The following is a 21681-nucleotide window of genomic DNA, read 5'->3' on the forward strand; positions in this document are numbered from 1 at the left end:
CCTCTTCTCAACTCTTGGCGAAAACAATTTCAGCCTCAACCAGTTCTGCTGAAAGCTGCCACGATCTCTCTGCAAACATGTCACCTGTTACTTTGTATTTATTCCTCACAGCGGTCTCGCTTTTAACCGGTAAGTTCACCGTTTACTCAACTCTTTGTCACAACTTTTCTACACATGACATTCCGTCAGGCAGTTCGCTCAATACAAGGGGGTGGTGTGGGTGGTCGGACAAATAGATTGACCCCAACTTCGAAAGGTCATCCGAATTTCGCTGGTCCCAGCACGGAACACTGCTGGAAGTCGGCACATTTCCCGAGGGGATGAGAGCGGAAGAGTTGGGCTGAGATTGAAGCTCCTCTGGTGCCAGTGAATGACCTTGACAAACAGCAGACTGTCAAACACACAGACCGTTAGGACTTTGCGCTTCCAGTTACAGTGACTGAAGGTGAGGACCGGATCTCGTTAGAAAGAACGGAATCTTTGTGTTAGAAGATTTATTTAATCCGTCCAAACATTTTCCCGTTGCAACCACTGAGCTGTGGAAAATATATTTCTATTGTCTTGTCTGATCACTCTCTGAGGTTATTAGTCAGGATGACGGGACGAATCTGCGGTATAGACTCAGTGAATTCGCATTGTTTAATTTAAAATCACTCTTGGTTCTTACAGGACATTGTCGAGGAGATTCCGTTTCACAGACACCGGCTGCAGTCACAGTGAGTGAAGGAGATGATGTTCAGTTGTTCTGTAATTATACAGCTACAAGCACGAACACTTATTACCTATTTTGGTACCGTAAGTATCCCAGCGGATCCATGGAGTACCTGCTGCAGATTAGTAAATACACCGGGAACACAGAGAGATCCCCAGGGGACCGTTTTTCAGCGGAGCTCAATGATACAATCCGCACCGTCCGGCTGAGCGTGACTAATACGGAGCTGACAGACTCCGCGGTGTATTACTGCGCGCGGAGACGCACAGAGACACAGAACTGGGCTGAACGTGTACAAAAACTGTCAGCACTCAGCATAACAGAGCGTTAGGCACACACTGTGATGAGCGGCGTGTCTGAAATGGAGCCTGAAATCGAGGTGAGATCTCAACTTTTCAATTCTAACATATACTTTTAGCACTAATAAATTTATTGCCAAAATAAAGCAATGGAATGGGGCAGTTTCGAGAATGAAAATTAGAATATTTATAGAGCTTCAGGTTCCAAAGTGTTTCACCATCCCTGTTACAACAAAATGTAGAAAACCCAGCAGATAATTGAACTCAGCATATCATCCCATACAGTAATGTTTAACCGTCTCGCTGTTACAGTAATTGTGATTGGTGGATGGATATTGGACAGGGCGTCTCTCCTGCTCTTTTTTTGGAAATGGTGGCCATGCGATGTAAATACCTCCATTGGTATGTGTTCCACTGTGTCTGCTTCGCACAGAGATACATTCTGGAGGAAGGCAGTGTCCTCAATTTAACATATCATCCAGAGGCCAGGAACTCTGAGAGTGCAGCATTCCCTGAGGAATGCACCGTCTCCTCGATAAATTCCAGGATTGTTGTTCCTGACGGACTGCCCGTGTCCTGTTGAGGGGGAAAAAAACTCTGAACAGGCTGGAGACAGAATCCTGGAAAATCCCAGGAGATGGTGACCACTTATTTATCCAATCCGGGAAAAGGAGACTGGAATAAAGAATAGGAAATTAATAACAAATTAATGATCCCCATGGGAAAAGGAGGAGAATTAATTTAACCCCTGGAGTAAAATATGACTTGGCAAGCGAAAGTAAGACTTTTACTGATGTCGCCCCTGTTACCCACTCCGGATGGCCGAAAACATTTTCAAACCTCAGGAAGTTCATTTCCACTGCAGTCGGTGTCGTGATGTTGGAGATGTTCTTTGTTTTGTTAAAGGACAGGGTGTAGCGTCCTTTGGTCTGATTCCCCTGGTAAATGGAGGCGATAAATGTGGGAGCTCCCTGTCAGTGTCTGTCTGTACCAGACTATGGAATAGCCATAACCAATGGAGAGCCGACAGTTCATTTCAGCCCGATCCCCTGCCCGAGACAACTCCTACTCAGGGTGGGAGCTCTGATCCTCACACTGAACGGCTACGATAAAAAAGAATCACGCATAAACCACACGGCATGAAGAGATTGTTAAAACAATGCATCAGATAAGAAAATGAACTCACCCAACATCAGCAGCATCAGAGTTCCAGCTGGAAACAGCTCTTTCCTGGGGTTTCTGGTCATGATGATGATGGTGGACAAAAGGCGGATGAATCCGGGTCTGATTTCCAGACTGGGACTTGCTGCCGAGTCCGGGACTGAATGCTGTGCGGGTGAGGAGAGGGAGAGCTTTACATTCTCCCCCTGAATGTGAGACTGATGGGCCATATTGTCGCCGATTGGACTATTATGGGATGTCGTTATCTGCCGTTACTCACGGTGCCACTGTGCGATTTGTTGTTTCTCAATTCATGGACCACGCGAATCGTCACTGATTCCAACCCTCTCTGCTTCCTGTGTGTAACAGCAGGTTAACATGATTCATATAGTCAGTGCTCTGTTGTCTTTATAACAGAACAGAACCGTTCGTTATCTTCGAATCATAGAGTTTGACAGTCCAAAAAGAGGACATTCGCTCAGTACATATGTACTGTCTCGCATAAAGAGTTATCCACTGATTAATCATGATTGTTTCCATACATTTCATCATTTTAAAATTTCTATTTACTGGTCAGATATTTCTTCCTTAAGCTGATTGATAGATTATGTTCCCGGCCCTGTTTCTCGTGCACTTGCTCCAGTTGCTGAAGTCTCTGCTCAGGATTATTGTCTCTTCACCTTTCCCAATCCCTCCCACACTGTCTGTGAAGTTAATACCAAACGAAAGAAGAGTCACAGAACCGATCCACGTGTTTGAACAGCATTTCCATCAGTGATCTGTACATATTTATGTGTGTCTGTATCTGTTCGAATATCTGCAACGCTGTTGATAAAACCGGGATCCTTTACCTCTTTAACGTCATCAGCAACGTGTCAAATTTCTGCATCGAACCCTGAATGCTTTCTCCTCTTTGACTCATTCAAATTATATTTACTTCTTAGTTCCTTCCTCGTTCTATCTACTTTATGTGTGTATATGATATAAACAGACACAACATTTATGGTTGTACTTTAGATCATCAGCTCTGTTGTTTGGTGGTTATTTAATGCAGGAAAAGATATGCTGGAGCAGACATACAGATTCCTGCACCATTGCATTGTTTACAGAACCAATGATAGGAAGAGGCCAGACGCAGTGATGTCTCCACCAGCACAATCGGTTCAGATCGAGAGCAGCAAACGGAAGTTGTGCGGTGGACACCGCAGTCTCTAAACTGAGCAAACTGTGCGGCGGTTACCAGCTGCCGTCACAAGTGCTGGAGCGGAAATAGCGACCACCCCGGAAGTCTGTGACCACCCTGCACCTGCTCGCTGCTCAAGTGACTGAGAACAAAGTGTGGGAGTGATATGAACGGCCCTGAACCATAGAGATTTAGGGAACGGAATGAGGGTTCAGTTTTCCTGTGTCTATTTGAAAACGCTGTCCCAATCGACTTTCCCACCCCACATTACCCATGCTGCTTTCCCTTCACAATTCTCTTTTGAAAGTTGCCGTTGAATCTTCTTCCTTCGCCATTTCATGCGTGGAATTACGGACGGTACCATATCGTAACGTAATAAATAAAATATCTGCTGCTTTTGGAAACAATTAGTTGTGTTCTATACTACCCAAAATACATAATTTTAGAACATCGTTTGAGTGTCGCTTCTACTTTCTTTGTTAAAAACAATGAAGGCAAGCATCTCTAGCCTTGTGCAAAGATGTGCCTCATGCCTCCTATTCTGATATACAACCCGCACTTTCTCCGACGCCTTAACAATAAAGAACAAAGAACAATACAGCACAAAAACGGGCCCTTCTGCCCTCCAAGCCTGTGCCGGTCATGATACCAACCTTTGTTCCTACTTTGTCCTGCACAGGTTTTGGACAGAGCCGGTCAGCAAATAATTCAACAGGTTTCGCGTCACATTTAGAATCATCTGACATAAACATCAACAGCACTATAAGCTGAGTGTAAGAAGCTCCAATTTGCGTTTCTGGGAAACATTCGTATCTTGTGTGTTTCCGTGCACGCGGAATTCATTCAATGGCCGCATTCTAACAGCAATGAGATAAATCCGGCAGCAGAGGGCGCCATGTTCAAGCAGGGGCGTGATGACGTCATGCGACGGAACTGTCAAAGCCGATAGGTTTGGGAGACGAGGCGATGTCATAATGGGTTTGGTAGCCTGGGTGATGTCGCAATGGGCCTGGTTCCCTGCAGTGTGTGGGTGGAACAATGAGCTGAACAGAGCCCGGGTTCCCTCTCTCCTCTCAATCTCTGCCTCATCCCATTCCCATTCACTCACAGAGATTCAGCCAGACATGTTTCGGCTAATACTGGCGGCGCTGTTGGGCGGTAAGTACTGGATAATGTTCACCATGCCTGATTAGCTGATAATAGATTGTAATAATTAATGATCAGAAATGTCTATCTGATGGGTAGAGTAGAGCTTCCACAAACTCACACATTTGCAAACAAATTTAGGTATCTTATGTTTAAACTCTTGATATTTAATTCCGCCACTATCGCAGGCTAACAATACGCAGATCCAGTAACTCAGTCACCGATGACAAAACCCGGGGCAGAAGGGGATTCGGTGCAGTTGCATTGTCAATATTCAGAGCCGGACACTCGCTACGCCCAATGGTATCAGCAGCAAACGGCACAGCCATCAATCTGGATTATTCGCAATGTAATAACTCTGAAGAAAGATGCAGTTTCAGACGATATCTGGTACTGCTGACAAGTCTGAACAGAACGGTTACCTCAATATAAGCGCCCTCAGTATGGAGGACGGGGCGGTCTATTACTGTGCAATGAGGCACAGCGTTGTATATAACATAACACGCCGTAGAAAAACATTAGCGAGTATTTACTGGACAGCCAAGCTTTATTTAGTGTCATTGCTTGCGGGAATAATTTCACGAAAGCAGTCAGGTCTATCTATTGCAGTTATATTGCTGTCTCTGTTCTTGTACAAGTCAGCACAGAGACAGTTTGGTAAATCATAAGGCTCATCTCCATGCGGCGATTTCTACAGTAAATTTAAACATGGAAGACCCACGTACTAGCAGAGGTAGTGAAAACTATCTGATGTGGAGCTAATAATACCGACAATTATGGATAATATTTCCAAAACTTAAGGCAGCACGGTAGCCTTGTGGATAGCACAATTGCTTCACAGCTCCAGGGTCCCAGGTTCGATTCCAGCTTGGGTCACTGTCTGTGCGGAGTCTGCACGTCCTCCCCGTGTGTGCGGGGGTTTCCTCCGGGTGCTCCGGTTTCCTCCCACAGTCCAAAGATGTGCGGGTTAGGTGGATTGGCCATGATAAATTGCCCTTAGTGTCCAAAATTGCCCTTAGTGTTGGGTGGGGTTACTGGGTTATGGGGATAGGGTGGCGGTGTTGACCTTGGGTAGGGTGCTCTTTCCAAGAGCCGGTGCAGACTCGATGGGCCGAATGGCCTCGTTCTGCACTGTAAATTCTATGAAATTAACTCAGGTGGACCAAACGCCACTGAGTCTCGGCCATCCCATCCTGTAATGAATCTAAAAATGTGAGAAAGTCTGAAATGCGCAATAACCATTTCAATAGAGCATCACAAAGCAACACGATTATTATTATCGTGCAGGACCATGTGACGTTTTGGTGTATAGTTTAGCCTTCAACAAAAATATAAATTTTTTGGTCGATGTTGATCGATGTTGACCATTTCTGCCCAATGATAAGGCGCCATCCAGGTTAGGGGCAGACTTCACCTGCTGAGAGACGGAGGGGCAGGTCCCAAGGTGAGTGCAACAACATCCCAGGGGCTATGTCGACTCCACCAGTTAAAAAAAACCCTGAAGCGCCGCTGATGTGAATTTGTGCTGTCCCTACAGATCCTCACACTTGCTGCATTCACGCAGCTGTTGATCAATCTGCCCCGACAGCTCCTCCAAACACATCTTTTCATTCTTTGTTTCTTCCATTGCTCCAACAGAGAGCTGGCACAGACACGGCAGCCGGAATGGCCTCATTCTGTGGTGTAATCATTCTCTGATTCGATTCTAACCTCACCCTGTGGCCAGGAACACAAGGCCTTTTCTCATTTAATCTCTCCTGACTTGCGCATTATCAGAGCCCTTTCCTGTTGTTCTGTTTCCTCCCTCCGGGATTTCACTTGGTTAATACATCCTACATTTCTAACCTGTCCCAGTTTAAATGAAAGGTGATGGTGAAAGACGAGCTTTGTTGTCCTGTCGACAAATGCCGCCTGGCTCCCTGAGTTGTTCAAGTATTTTCCGCTTTCTCCGCAGATGTTAGATCGAATTTCGATTCCAATGACAGTCTGCTTAGGTTATTTTTGAGGGTCTCGTTGGTCTAGGAGTGTGATTCTCGCTTCGGGTGTCTCGGTGTCGAAATTTGCGAGAAATCCCGCCTTCAAATCTCGGATGAGCCCTTTGATGCTGTTTTCTGTTGGTCACGCGACATGTTTTCTTCATTTCTTTGCGGCGCAGACGGCGGGATTCATTCACATGGGGTTCGCATTGAGAAGCTGAGCTCACACTGCAGGGAGCCAGTACGTTCCCGAGGAAATCGAGACATTTTCGAAAAGCTTGTCTATGTGTGGACATTCACTTATCTCTATTGACTAATTCCAGTGGATTCAGGCAGCTCTCTGTCAGTTTCATTTTATTCAGTTCAACAACATCAGACTGTGTAATCTCTCTTCCCCCTCCACCATCTGTTTCCATCAACTTATTTTCATTCCTTCCATTGCTCCCCTCCCCCCGCCCATAAAATCCTGCTTGAGCAATCTGATCCCTGTTGCCAATTGTTCTCTGACACAGTGCTTACTTTGTTCTCCCATTAACACATTGTGACTTCTTAATGCGCCATCAGCACCTTTCTTAGCCTTGATTAGCCTCATTTACATTGCCTTTTTCTTTCTGTCCGAGACATTTTCGTCATTTTCCACCGATTGCTGACCACTCTATTGAGGCCCAATAGGGCACCCCCCCCCCCCGCCCATCCACAATAGGCTGAATCTGACCCCATTTCCAGTTCTCCAGCTTTGACAAAGAGTCACCCAGACGCGGAACGACAGCTGCCATCTCGCTCCACAGAGGCTGTCAGACTTGCTGAGATTGTCCAGTATTTTCTGTTTTTGTTTCAGAATGAAGCATCCGCAGTAAGTTGCATTTGTCGTTCATTTAGACATGTTTGAGATGGTGAATAAGTATGTTCATCTGCATTTGTAAATGCATGAAATTATGTTGTGGGTGTACTAGCTCCGAATATCCAAAATAGGAAGATCCTTTTCTTCTCATTGTCTGTCGAAAATTCAGTACTTGTGACTTAATGTGGAATTTATTTGAGTGGCTCATGAGAGACTAAACCTCATAATCCTCGAACATACGAGATCGGGGAACAAAAGTACTTTGTGCAAACATTCCTCACACAACATGAGAAGCACTTGATGTTTCTACCCGGTATGGACCCGGGGACCTTTCGCATGTTAGGGGAATGTGCTAACCACTGCACTACCGAAACCGCTGGCGGTGCAGTAATCAATGGACTTGTGCAATGTTCAACCTCACTGTGTTGCCGCCTCTTCTCATGGTTCGGCTGAGATGCCATGTCACTTATTACAAGAAGACAGCCGTTTCTCTAAAACCGATGCCTCAACTTATAAACAATCAGGAATGGAACTTTACAGACCTGAAGATAAGTTATGTTTTGCTTGAAGTGGAAGTTAAATTGAGAAGGCAGGGCTTTCGTAAATAACCACAACCGATACGAGAATGGAAGATGTCCTGCTCACTTTGCTCTGCATCAAGAATCAGCTGTCCCACCCACTGAGTTAAAGCGCAGGCCAAAATTCAGAAGTCCGAGCCAGCCAGGAGTCGAACCAGGAATCTCCTGATTCGTAGTCAGGCGCGTTATCCATTGCGCCACTGGCCCATTCGAGTGCATGCATTTGGCTGTTCCTCGTTGACGAAGACCAGTTACGAGATAGTCTGCAGACTAAACCGGAAGTATGAGATGTTTCTGCCCGGTTTCGAACCGGGGACTTTTCGCGTGTAAGGCGAATGTGATAACCGCTACACCACAGAAACAGCTGGCAATTAATGGACGTGTACAATGTTCAACCTCACTGTGTTGCTGCCGATTCGCATGGCGAGGCTGAGAGTCCAGGCCAGGCCACTTGTTACAAGACGACAGCTGTTTATTAAAAAAAACAGATGTTTCAACATATAAAACCATTAGATGTAGAAATTATATCGAACTGAACATAAGTTCTATTTTGCTTAGCTCGGTCTTAAATTTGCGCCCTGTGGTCTCGAGCTATGGTTCTCGTTTACGGATTTTTAATCAATGCGAGCGGTCGTGGGTTTAAATCCAGGACAAGCCCTTTACTCCAGGTCAGGCATTATGAATTGTTTGCGACGCTGACGGCGGCGTTGGTTTGCATTGGCCCACTCTGAAAAAGGTTTCTCGGGACTCGGGATGTTTACGTCGTTTCTCTCCCCACAGATGATGCTCGAGGGAGACAGTGTCTGAGCTGGAGTGCGTTTGGATAGAATTGATGCTCCAGATCTGCGTTAACTTCACAAGGACGTGACCCATCTAATCCACAGAGCCAAAGTGGAGAATTGAACTGACTGGAGAGCTGCATCTTAACGCTGACCTCCCGGACCTCGGCCTCCTGAAATGTTCCAAAGAAGCTCAACAAACACTCGAGGAACAGCTGCGCATCTTTCCACTGGGCTCAATACAGCTTTCACACTCAGAGTGTGTGCAACAGTCTCACACTGTAAATGCTGCCCCCATTCTGTGTGTACTTCCATCGCAGATTTGGGTTTGAATCTTGTTTCCACTTGTTCTTTGTATCCGGGCGGTAGTTGTTGAGAGCTGGCACAGACACAGCGGCTGGAATGGCCTCATACTGTGGTGTAATTATTCTCTCATTCGATGCTAACCTCACTCTGTGGCCAGGGAACCCTCGGGCTTTTCTCATTTAATCTCTCCTGACTTGCACCCTGTCAGAGCCCTTTCCTGTTGTTCTGTTTGCTCCCTCCGGGATTCACTTGGTTAAAACGTCCGACATTTCTAACCGGTCCCGGTTTTAATGAAAGGTGACGGTGAAAGACGAGCTTTGTTCTCCTGTCGACAAATCCCGCCTGACTCGCTGAGTTGTTCCAGTATTTTCCGCAGATGTTAGATCGACTTTCGATGGCAATAACAGCGTGCTTCTGTTACTTTTCCAGGGCTCGTTGATCTAGGGGTATGATTCTCGCTTTGGGTGTCTCGGTTTCGAAAGTTGCGCGAGGTCACGGGTTTAAATCCCGGACGAGCCCTTTGATAAGGTTTTCTGTTGGTCAAGCGACATGTTTTCTTCATTTCTTTGCGGTGCATTCGGCGGGATTCATTAACATTGGGTTTCCTTTGAGAAGCTCAGCTCACACAGCAGGGAACCAACACGTTCCCGAGACAATCGAGACATTTTCTAAAAGCTTGTCTGTGATTAGACATTCACTTACCTCTATTGACTAATTCCAGTGGATTCAGGCAGCTCTCTGTCTGTTTCATTTTATTCAGTTCAACAACATCAGACTGTGTAATCTCTCTTCCCCCTCCACCATCTGTTTCCATCAACTTATTTTCATTCCTTCCATTGATATGTTTTACCCTCAGCATTGCCCCCCTCCCCCAGCCCATACCATCCTAGATGAGCAATCTGATCCCTGTCGCGAATTGATCTCTGACACACTGCTTACTTTGTTCTGCTATTAACACATTCTGATCTCTTGAGGCGCCACTGTCAGCACCTTTGTTAGCCTTGATTAGCGTCATTGACATTCCATTTTTCATTCTGTCCGAGACATTGACGTCATTTTCCACCTATTGCTGACCACTCTATCGAGGCCCAATACGGGACCCCACCCCCGCCCATCCACAATAGTCTGAATCTGACCCCATTTCCAGTTCTCCAGCTTTGACAAAGAGTCACCCAGACCCGGAACGACAACTGCCACCTCGCTCCACGGAGGCTGTCAGACCTGCTGAGATTGTCCAGTATTTTCTGTTTTTGTTTCAGAATGAAGCATCCGCAGTAAGTTGCATTTGTCGTTCATTTAGACATGTTTGAGATGGTGAATAAGTATGTTCATCTGCATTTGTAAATGCATGAAATTCTGTTGTGGGTGTACTAGCTCCGAATATCCAAAATAGGAAGATCCTTTTCTTCTCATTGCCTGTCGAAAATTCAGTACTTGTGACTTCATGTGGAATTTATATTAGTGGCTCATGACAGACTAAATCTCATAATCCTCGAACATACGAGAACGGGGAACAAAAGTACTTTGTGCAAACATTCCTCCCACAACATGAGAAGCACTTAATGTTCCTACCCGGTATGGACCCGGGACCTTTCGCATGTTAGGGGAATGTGCTAACCACGACATTACAGAAACCGTTGGCGGTGCAGTAATCAATGGACTTGTGCAATGTTCAACCTCACTGTGTTGCCGCCTCTTGTCATGGTTCGGCTGAGAGGTCATGTCACTTATTACATGAAGACAGCCGTTTCTTTAAAACCGATGTCTCAACTTATAAAACAATCAGGAATCAAACTTTACAGACCTAATGATAAGTTATGTTTTGCTTGAAGTGGAAGTTAAATTGAGAAGGCAGGGCTTTCCTAAATAACCACAACCGATACGAGAATTGAAGATGTTCTGCTCACTTTGCTCTGCATCAAGAATCAGCTGTCCCACACACTGAGTTTCAGCGCACACCAAAATTCAGAAATCCGAGACATCCAGGAGTCGAACCTGGAATCGGCTAACTCGTAGTCAGACGCGTAAACCATTGTGCCACTGGCTCGTAAGGATGAATGCATTTGGTTGTTCCTCGTTGATGAAGACCAGTTACGAGATTGAGGTAATATTCAGCAACAGACGAAACTAGAAGTACGAGATGTTTCTGCCTGGTTTCGAACCGGGGAGTTTTCGCGTGTTAGGCGAATGTGATAACCACTACACTACAGAAACAGCTGGCGATCAACTGACGTGTACAATGTGCAACCTCACTGTGTTGCTGCAGATTCGCATGGTGAGGCTGAGGGGTCAGGTCACTTATTACAACACGACAGCTGTTTTTTTTTAAAAACAGATGTTTCAACATATAAAACCATGAGATGTAGAAATTATATCGACCTTGACATAAGTTATATTTTGCTTAAGCTCGGTTTTAAATTTGTGCTCTTTGGTCTCGAGGTATGGTTCTCGTTTAGGATTTTCAATCAATGCCCATGCGAGCGGTCGTGGGTTTAAATCTAGGACAAGCCCTTTACTCCAGGTCTGACATTATGAATTGTTTGCGATGCTGACGGCGGGGTTGGTTTGCATTGGCCCACTCTGAAAAAGATTCCTCAGGTCTCGGGATGTTTATGTCGTTTCTCTCCCCACAGATGATGCTCGAGGGAGAGAGTGTCTGAGCTGGAGTGCGTTTGGATAGAATTGATGCTCGAAAAGATGCACACACATCTTTTGTTTCTTTGTTTGTTCCATTGCGCTAACAGAGAGCTGGCACGGACACAGCAACCCGAATGGCCTCATTCTGCGGTGTAATTATTCTCTGATTCGATGCTAACCTCAGCCTGTGGCCTCGGGCCCAAAGCCTTTTCTCATTTAATCTCTCCTGACTTGCACCCGGTCAGAGCCCTTTCCTGTTGTTCTGTTTGCTCCCTCCGGGATTTCACTTGGTTACAACGTCCGACATTTCTAACCTGTCCCGGTTTTAATGAAAGTTGATGGTGAAAGAAGAGCTTTGTTGTCCTGTCGACAAATGCCGCCTGACTCCCTGAGTTGTTCCAGTATTTTCCGCTTTCTCCTCAGATGTTAGATGGACTTTCGATGGCAATGACAGTCTGCTTCTGTTGCTTGCGAGGGCTTAGTTGGTCTAGGAGTATGATTCCCGCTTTGGGTGTCTTGGTGTCAAAACTTGCGAGAGGTCCCGGGTTCAAATTCCGGACAAACCCATTGGTGAGGTTTTTTGTTGGTCAAGCGACATGTTTTCTTCATTTGTTTGCGGCGCAGACGGCGGGATTCATTCACATTGGGTTTGCTTTGAGAAGCTGAGCTCACGCTGCAGGGAATCAATACGTTCCCGAGAAAACGGGACATTTTCGAAAAGCTTGTCGTTGTGTGGACCGAATCCCTCAACAGGCCCAAAACCACCTTCGAGTACGGAAGGCCAAGTGCAACTGACAGTATTGCACAGAGTGCATCTGACAAGAAGCACAATAAGGAGGTGGAGGACAAATGGTAACGGTGTCAGGGAGGCGCAGCCAACCACACCTGCATGTTCTGGATATGCCCCATACTTGACGGATTTTGGGCAGCCTTCATTGAGGCAATGTCCAAGGTTGTGAGGGTGGACCCGTGCCCGCGGAATGGCAGTATTCGGGGTATCGAACCAGCCAAAGCTATTCATGGGGAAAGGGGTCGACCCCCTTGCCTTTGCTTCCCTAATCGCCCACCGAGGAATCCTGTTCAGCTGACGATCAGCAGCATGACTCACAACAGCAGACTGGCTGGCAGACGTGTCGCAATTTCTCCACCTGGAGTAAATAAAATTTGCCATTTGAGGGTCGGAGGAGGGCTTGCAAAACGCGAGGAGAGAATTCACCACGCGTTCCAACACCGTTACGAAGCCAACAGCCAAAAGAGCGAGGGGAGGGTAAGTTTGTGTATGAACAAAGAACACAGAAAATTACAGCACAGGAACAGGCCCTTCGGCTTCTCATTCTGCAGTGTGTTTAGCACAGTGCTAAACCACTGGCTTTGAAAGCAGACGCAAGACAGCCAGCAGCATGGTTCTATTCCCGTACCAGCCTCCCCGAACAGGCGCCGGAATGTGGCGACTTGGGGCTTTTCACAGTAACTTCATTTGATGCCGTCTTATGACAATAAGCGATTTTCATTTCATTCATTATCTAAACCTTTCGCCTATTTTCCAAGGATCGACTTCCCTCTGTTCTCCGCCCATTCATATATCTGTCCAGGTGCATCGTAAATGATGCTATCGTGCCCGCATCTACCACCTCCAGGCACCCACCACCCTCTGCATTAAAACTTTTCCAGGCACATCTCCCTTAAACATTTCCCCTCTCACCTAGAAATCGTGACCCCTTGTAATTGACACCCCCACTCTTGGAAAAAGCTTGTTGCTATCCATCCTGTCCATACCCCTCATAATTATGTAGACCTCAATCAGGTCCCCCCTCAACCTCAGTCTTTCCAACGAAAACAATCCTAATCTACCCAACGTTTCTTCATAGCTAGCACCCTCCATACCAGGCAACATCCTGGAGAACCTCCTCTGTACCCTCTCTAAAGCATCTACATCCTTCTGGTAATGTGTCGACCAGAACTGCACGCAGTATTCCAAATGTGGTCTAACCAAAGTCCTAAACAACTGTAACATGACCTGCCTACTCTTGTACTCAATACCCCGTCCGATGAAGGCAAGCATGCTGTCTGCCTCCTTGACCACTCTATCGACCTGCGTTGCCACCTTCAGGGTACAATGGACCTGAACTCCAAGATCAATTTTCCCCAGGACTCTTCCGTTGACCGGTCTTGAATTGAATCTTCCAAAATGCATCACTTCGCATTTGTCTGGATTGAACTCCATCTTCCATTTCTCTGCCCAACTCTCCAATCGATCTATATTTTGCTGTATTCTCTGACAGTCCCCCTCGCTATCTGCAACTCCACCAATCTTAGTATCATCTGCAAACTTGCTAATCAGACCACCTATACCTTCGTCCAGATCATTTATGTATATCACAAACAACAGTGGTCCGAGCACGGATTCCTGTGGAGCACCACTAGTCACCTTTCTCCATTTTGAGACACTCCCTTCCACCACTACTCTCTGCCTCCTGTTGCCCAGCCAGTTCTTTATCCATCTAGCTAGTACACCCTGAACCCCATTCGACTTCGCTTTTTCCATTAACCTGCCATGGGAAACTTTATCAAACGCCTTACTGAAGTCCATGTATATGACATCTACAACCCTTCCCTCATCAATTAACTTGGTCACTTCCTCAAATAATTTTATTAAGTTTGTAAGACATGGCCTTCCCTGCACAAAACCATGCTGCCTATCACTGATAAGTCTATTTTCTTCCAAATGTGAATAGATCCTATCCCTCAGTATCTTCTCCAACAGTTTGCCTACCACTGACGTCAAGCTCACAGGTCTATAATTCCCTGGATTATCCCTGCTACCCTTCTTAAACAAAGGGACAACATTAGCAATTCTCCAGTCCTCCGGGACCTCACTCGTGCTCAAGGATTCTGCAAAGATAACTGTTAAGGCCCCAGTTATTTCGTCCCTCGCTTCCCTCAGTAACCTGGGATAGATCCCATCCGGACCTGGGGACTTGACCACCTTAATGCCTTTTAGAATACCCAAAACTTCCCCCTTCCATATGCCGACTTGACCTAGAGCATTTTAACATCCATCCCTAACCTCAACATCCGTCATGTCCCTCTCCTTGGTGAACACCGATGCAAAGTACTCATTAAGACTCTCACCCATTTCCTCTGACTACGCATAAATTCCCCCTTTTGTCTTTGAGTGGACCAATCCTTTCTCTAGTTACTCCCTTGCTCCTTATATACGAATAAAAGGCTTTGGGATTGGTCTGTGTGTGAGGGTGGGTGGGGGGGGGGGGGGGTGGTGACGGGACGGAACGAACGAGACAGCAGAGAACAGATAGGGAGGGGACGAGATTTGGAGGGAGGCTCGGGAGAGAGGACGGGAGGCTGGAGCAACGCCAGAACGGATAATGGGGGCCGAGAGCAAGGCCACAAAGACCAGAACTCCTAAAGAAACACCGAAAACGAGACGAGGGGTGGGGGGCGGAGGGGGGGGGGGTGATTGTAGGGGATCACGGCTAATCTACAAAGTGGGAGAAGAGCAGGCGAAGGGGAAAGAGCTGCATATATGTAAATAGATGACAATCGCCTATTGTATGATATCTGATCGAATAAAGTATCTTTAAACAACAAAAACGGGGGGCAGAGGTGGTCAATGAGTGGGTGGGGTGGGTGTAAAGTTCTTGAATATTGTAATCGCTTCGCATACCCTTGTCTATTGTACAATGTATGAAATAAAAAACTGCAATAAAAACATTTTTTAAAAATTGTTACATCTGCCATTGAGCGTGCAGTAAATAAAAGTGGTTTGTTCGACCACTCTTTGCCTGCTATTTCATCTGTACCTCATGTTAATTCCGAATGCTGGAGTATACACTTTGTCTTGTAAATGGTTTATTTTGTTCAGGACCATGACATATTGTGGCTGCAACATCTTTGTAAACAAGCATGATTGCAGATTCTGCCTAAATCTGGATATATTAATAGTCCTTAACTTGATCATGAAGCACTGTTTAACCTAAAGCAACTCGTGATAATGGCGAAGGGAAAAGTGAGCAACTTCTTCAGCTCATTTCGGAACTTGGTCTGGGCTACTGCATAGATGAAGGTGTTGTTGCAGGAACTGAGTAACTGAAGCATGTTGGTCGTTTCTTGAAAGATGAAGTGTGGGTCGTTGAAATCCAGACCGGTGAAGTACGCCTCAGCTGTAACCCGAACGTATAGGAAATGTCCAACATATGTGACCCAGAGGAGGAGGAAGCTGAGCGAGATGGCGAAGAGCAGGACAATCGACTTCTTGCGATTGGCTATCTCTGGATCTTCGTCACTCTCGGAGCCCTTCAGCCTTCTGCGGGCTCTGCTGGCCTCTACAATGTGACTTACAGTCAGGGCGTTGAGCAGCAGAATGAAGAAGAACGGGAGAAAGGGGGTTAATATGTGGTCGAGCCAGTCATAGGCTTGCCACGATGGGATAGTGTAATAGCTGGATTTAATATCACAGAACCAGGGCACCCCGTCCAATATGTACAGGGGCTGGTAGGTGAAGTAAAAGGGGACGTTCTTGACGTAGCTCAGGGTAATGGCCATTCCTATGACCAGCAGTGCGGTTTTCTCGGTGCAGTATCTGGTCTTCAGTTTCTGATAGCAGATGGAGACAAAACGGTCAAAGGTGAAGGCCATGGTCAGCCAGACTGAACCATTACGGGTCGCATACACGAGCACGGTGCTGACAGCGCATCCGGGGGTGATCGATAGGACACAGTATCTGAAGTAAATGCCACCAATCCGGTTCAAGATAACAGAGGTGACCATGACAAGGAAGTTAGTCACTGCTATCGCTACCAGGTAGTAGGTGATGCACCGAGACAGTCCGCACCGTCCTCGGGATACGATGATGATCGCCACCAAGTTGGCTGTAATAGAGAAAAGACAAGCGTCACTGAGCAGATTCCAAAAAACAGCTACTCCCTGGTCCATTCCGCTGCTGAATCCCTCCTAACCTGCCCATTTCGCACCTCCAGATTTCAATTAATCCAAAGGCATTACTACTTGATGCTAATCCAATGCTGGATTAAACGTTTGTCAATTCACAGAATATCGCAATCAGTCCCTGCAACAAACTCCGCTCTCCACTGGGCCCATTCCCGTGGCTGGCCATCCACTGAAGTTACAGACCATTTACAATATTCAATTCCTGTTTGACCGTGGGCTGAACTTCCAAACGCCCACATTCCCAAACCGACCAGAGGCCCGGACACTGCAAACTTCTACATTTCTCCACAGCCCATTGTATCGCCCGTCTGAAAGTCTGCCTTAGCTTAAGAGCTACTCAAACCCTTATTGACCACTTTCATTTATCTACACTCCCGATCATTGTAATAGTTTTTGTGTGTCTCCTCGTGTCTGCGTGGGTCTCCTCCGGGTGCTCCGGTTTCTTCCTACAGTCCAAAGATATGCAGGTTAGATGGATTGGCCATGTTAAATTGCCCTTTAGTCTCCAGAAAGGTTGGGTGGGGCTACTGGGTTACGGGGATACGGTGGAGGTGTGGTCTTGGGTGGGGTGCTTTTTGAAATGCCGATGCAGACTCGATGGGCCGAATTCTGGCCTTCGGTCTCTGTCTGTGTGGAGTTTGTACTTGCTCCCTGTGTCTGTGTGGTTTCCTCTGGGTGCCTCCCACAGCCCAAAGATATGCAGGTTAGGTGGATTGGCTATTCAAAATTGCCCCTTCGTGTCTAAAACAGGTGTGTAGGTTAGGTCAGGCTCAGGGGTTATTGGGAAAGCGCAGGGGACGGAGCCTGGGCGCAGTACACATTTCAGAGGTTGGTGCAAGTTCGAATGGCCTCCATTTGCACTGATTCTATGATTGCCTAATAACGCCTCTCTTTCAGCATTCTCCCGATTGTTTCAATTGCCTCATTGCCTTATTAGACTAGTCCCTCCCCATTCCTGAGCCACCCTGCAGCCCAATAACGATTTGTAGCAAATGGTTGCAATGCTTAACAATATAACGTCCGTGCAATGCTAACCATTATAACTCATATTTCTGCAGTCTAATAAACAGTTGTTCTATAAGTGTGACGGGTAATTTATTGACCATTTATTGTCCTGCTCTGTAATAAAAAATTAGTTGATGCACTCTAATATACCACAATGCAATAACGTTTTCAGCACGATCCTTAAAAGGAAGAGACAAGATTTCTGGAGATTCAGAAGAAAAACAAATATTATAATTGAGATTCCTCTCTTACCTGGGGCACCAATAATAGCGAGTGCTGGGTATTAAATGACATAAAATGGTCCATTCGCTGCTCCATGCATCGTCTTTCAGGAACCAATTGAATTATGCGAGGTGTACATACTCGCTCTGCAAGGCGTGCAAAGGGTCCCTCACTTATAACAATGAGAGTCTCCAGAGGGGCAATTAACTTCCAACATGCACTTTAGTTACAGATCGGTGAACAAACAAATTAAGAAACGAGTCCATGCCTTTCATTTGTTCCCTTAGGAAGGGGAGTGAATTCATTGCCAACTTGGCAGCACGGTAGCATTGTGGATAGCACAATTGCTTCACAGCTCCAGGGTCCCAGGTTCGATTCTGGCTTGGGTCACTGTCTGTGTGGAGTCTGCACATCCTTTCTGTGTGTGTGTGGGTTTCCTCCGGGTGCTCCGGTTTCATCCCACAGTCCAAAGACGAGCAGGTTAGGTGGATTGGCCATGATAAATTGCCCTTAGGGTCCAAAATTGCCCTTAGTGTTGGGTGGGGTTACTGGGTTATGGGGATAGGGTGGAGGTGTGGACCTTGGGTAGGGTGCTCTTTCCAAGAGCCGGTACAGACTCGATCGGCCGAATGGCCTCCTTCTGCACTGTAAATTCTATGAAACTGCTGACTGCAGCTTCTGCGGTCCCTCCTAGCCCCAAGATAGTTCTCTGCATCTCCATCAATCAGAATTCCTCTTGTTAACTCTGAGCTGAAGTTTGGTCTCTGATAAAAATCTGCCTCTTTCAATCTCTGACATATTGTGCTTTTAGTTGACGGATACGTGGTTTGCGTATTTGTAAGTGTTCTGGTGTTTAGTGTTGCATTGATACACTAATATTGAAAGATATTTGCAACGAAAGAACTTGAAATAACTCATCGCTAACATGGGAGGGCGGATGAGGTCGAGCCGATCGTAGGCAAATGCTTTGTCCTAATAAACCATACATACTGAAAGTGCCTTAAAATGGTTCAGTATGAATTTAAAGTTTTAGTGAAGGAACAATTGATACCTGGCTGGTGGAATATCAATTCCGATATCATTGGGGCAAGTAATTATCGAGACATGACTCAGAAGCAATAGCACCAAGTGCAGTGAAAATGGAGGCACGATCCATAAAATCTAGAAATGAACATTTTTCGGACAGTGGGCTGTGGTGGCAAAATTACTGAATATATTTAAGAAGGAAATAGATTTCTGAACACTAAATGTGTCAAAGTGTATGGGGAATGTGCTGGGGTATAGTTTTAATAGAGAACTTTAGAAATGAAATGAAAATCGCTTATTGTCACAAGTCGGCTTCAATGAAGTTACTGTGAAAAGCACCTAGTCGCCACATTCCGGTGCCTGTTCGGGGAGATTGTTACAGGAATTGAACCGTGCTGCTGGCCTGCTTTGTCTGCTTTCAAAGCCAGCGATTTAGTCCTGTGCTAAACAGCCACATTGTGATCATGTTGGATGGAGGAACAGGCTCCAAGCGCCAAATGGCCTACTCCTACTACTATCTAAAATGTTTTGATATTTCGATGATGCACGGTTCTGTGTGGTATTACCTGAGATTGTACCCTGTAAACTACAGAGGCATTGTCTAGCTTAGTGCATCATTTCATTATAGTATAAAAGCAAATTACTGCGGATGCTGGAATCTGAAACAAAAGAGAAAATACTGGAAAATCTCACCAGGTTTGGCAGCACCTGTAGGGAGAGAAAATAGCTAACGTTTCGAGTCCGATGACTCTTTGTCAAAGCTTTGACAGTCATTGGACTCGAAACGTTAGCTCTTTTCTCTCCATTCTGATTCTTCAGACCTGCTGAGATTTTCCAGCATTTACTCTTTTATTTCATTATAGTAGGTGCAGTATCAGTTACTGCTGCACACACCATGCCATTGCTCATATCGCACTTGATTTGGCCACTGTTTATACTACACTGTGTTATGTTGTTATTAATACTCCACGTGGGAGGCATGTTGGTGACAAGATCTAATGCAATATAAATGTACATATGGTCTCGTGGACTTTATTTTTAATTTTTCCAATTAAGTGGTAATTTAGCATGGCCAATTCACCTTTCCTGCACATGTTTGGATTGTGGGGGTCAGATCCACGCAGACATGGGGAGAATGTGCAAACTCTATACGGGCAGTGGCCCCGGCGGTTCGAACCCAGGTCCTCGGCGCCGTGAGGTAGCAGTGCTAACCACTGCGCCAGCGTGCCACTCTCGTGGAGTATCAATAACAACTGTCCCACCACGACACCCAGGTCTCGTTGCACTTCCCATTTTCCTAAACTTACTCCATTCAGCGAATAATCTGCCTTCTTGTTTTTGCCACCAAGGAGGGTAACCTCACATGTACAGTCCTTGAAGGTTGGCATGCAGGTACAACAGGCGACGAGGAAAGCCAATGGTATGCTGGCCATCAGATAGAGAAGGTTTGAGCAGAGGAGATTGCATGGCTTTCTACAGTTATACGGAGCCTTGGTGAGGCCACACCTTGAGTATTGTGTGTAGTTTTAGTCTTCTAGTTTGAGGAAGGACATTCTTGCTTTTGAGGGTGTCCAGCGAAAGTTCACCAGACTAATTCCCGGGATGGCAAGACTGACAAATGAAGAAAGACTGGATCGGCTGGGCTTGTGCTCACTGGAGTTTAGAAGAATGAGAGGGGATCTCATAGAAACATGTACAATCCTGATGGGACTGCACGGGCTAGATGCGGGACGAATGTTCCCGATGTTGGGACTAGGGGGTCACAGCCTAAGAATAAAGAATGAGTCATTCAGGACTGACACGAGGACGAACTTCTTCTCTTAGAGAGTTGTCAACTTGTGGAATTGCCGTTGGGGCCAGTTCGTTGGATATATTCAAGAGGGAACTGCTCGTGGCCCTTGCGGCTGAAGGGAGCAAGGGAATGGAGAGAAAGTGGGAGTGTGAGACGGAATTTGCATTATCAGCCATGACCATTTGAATGGTGATGCAGGCTCGAAGAACCGAATGGCCTACTCCTGCACCGGTTTTCTATGTTTCTATGTTGATAAATATCAGTAACCGAACAAATGCAGATATGAAGTAGAAGAAATTTAAACACAGGGTTGTGAGAATATGGACCCTGTTGCCACACGGAGCTTGGAGCAGAGCGTATTGATACATTCATGGGAAGACTTGGAAATACTGGAAAGAGAACAGAATACACCGACACACGGACTGGATGGGAATGGTCAATTAGATGTCGCGCAGGAGGGGACAGTCTGGTCTGGAGCATATAGAACATAGAACAATACAGCGCAGTACAGGCCCTTCGGCCCACGATGTTGCACCGAAACAAAAGCCATCTAACCTACACTATACCATTATCATCCATATGTTTATCCAATAAACTTTTAAATGCCCTCAATGTTGGCGAGTTCACTACTGTAGCAGGTAGGGCACTCCACGGCCTCACTACTCTTTGCGTAAAGAACCTACCTCTGACCTCTGTCTTATATCTATTACCCCTCAGTTTAAGACTATGTCCCCTCGTGCTAGCCATTTCCATCCGCGGGAGAAGGCTCTCACTGTCCACCCTATCTAACCCTCTGATCGCAAATATATGCGCAAATACAATTTAGTTGGGCCGAATGGTCTATTCCTCTTCCGCAATTTCTATACTATGCAAACCGCAGATAATACTGCGCACAGAGAACCATGGAGAGAATCAGTCAATGGGCGGAAAGAATTGTAATTGGCAGAGAGCCGGAAGAGGCAGTTCCCAGTGAGGAGCAGTGAAACCCACTGCGGTAACTGAGCACCCTGAACCCAACCGACAACTGTGAGATTGGACAAGTTCCCACGA

At 46.2% G+C, this 21681-nt stretch overlaps 1 protein-coding gene and 3 non-coding genes across 4 annotated transcripts in view; 1 reads left to right on the forward strand and 3 right to left on the reverse strand.

The window, feature by feature from the left end:
- Positions 1–21681, forward strand: part of LOC140419070 (uncharacterized) — a 555344-nt gene that overhangs the window by 338819 nt on the left and 194844 nt on the right. The window lies entirely within an intron of this gene.
- On the reverse strand, positions 8031–8103 carry trnar-acg (transfer RNA arginine (anticodon ACG)). The gene has a single exon. It is a non-coding gene; the product is annotated as a tRNA-Arg (tRNA).
- trnav-uac (transfer RNA valine (anticodon UAC)) lies at positions 8186–8258 on the reverse strand. Its single transcript has one exon. It is a non-coding gene; the product is annotated as a tRNA-Val (tRNA).
- Positions 11123–11195, reverse strand: trnav-aac (transfer RNA valine (anticodon AAC)). The gene has a single exon. It is a non-coding gene; the product is annotated as a tRNA-Val (tRNA).

Source organism: Scyliorhinus torazame, chromosome 5 (assembly GCF_047496885.1).
Source record: "Scyliorhinus torazame isolate Kashiwa2021f chromosome 5, sScyTor2.1, whole genome shotgun sequence".
Classification (NCBI taxonomy): Eukaryota; Metazoa; Chordata; class Chondrichthyes; order Carcharhiniformes; family Scyliorhinidae; genus Scyliorhinus; species Scyliorhinus torazame.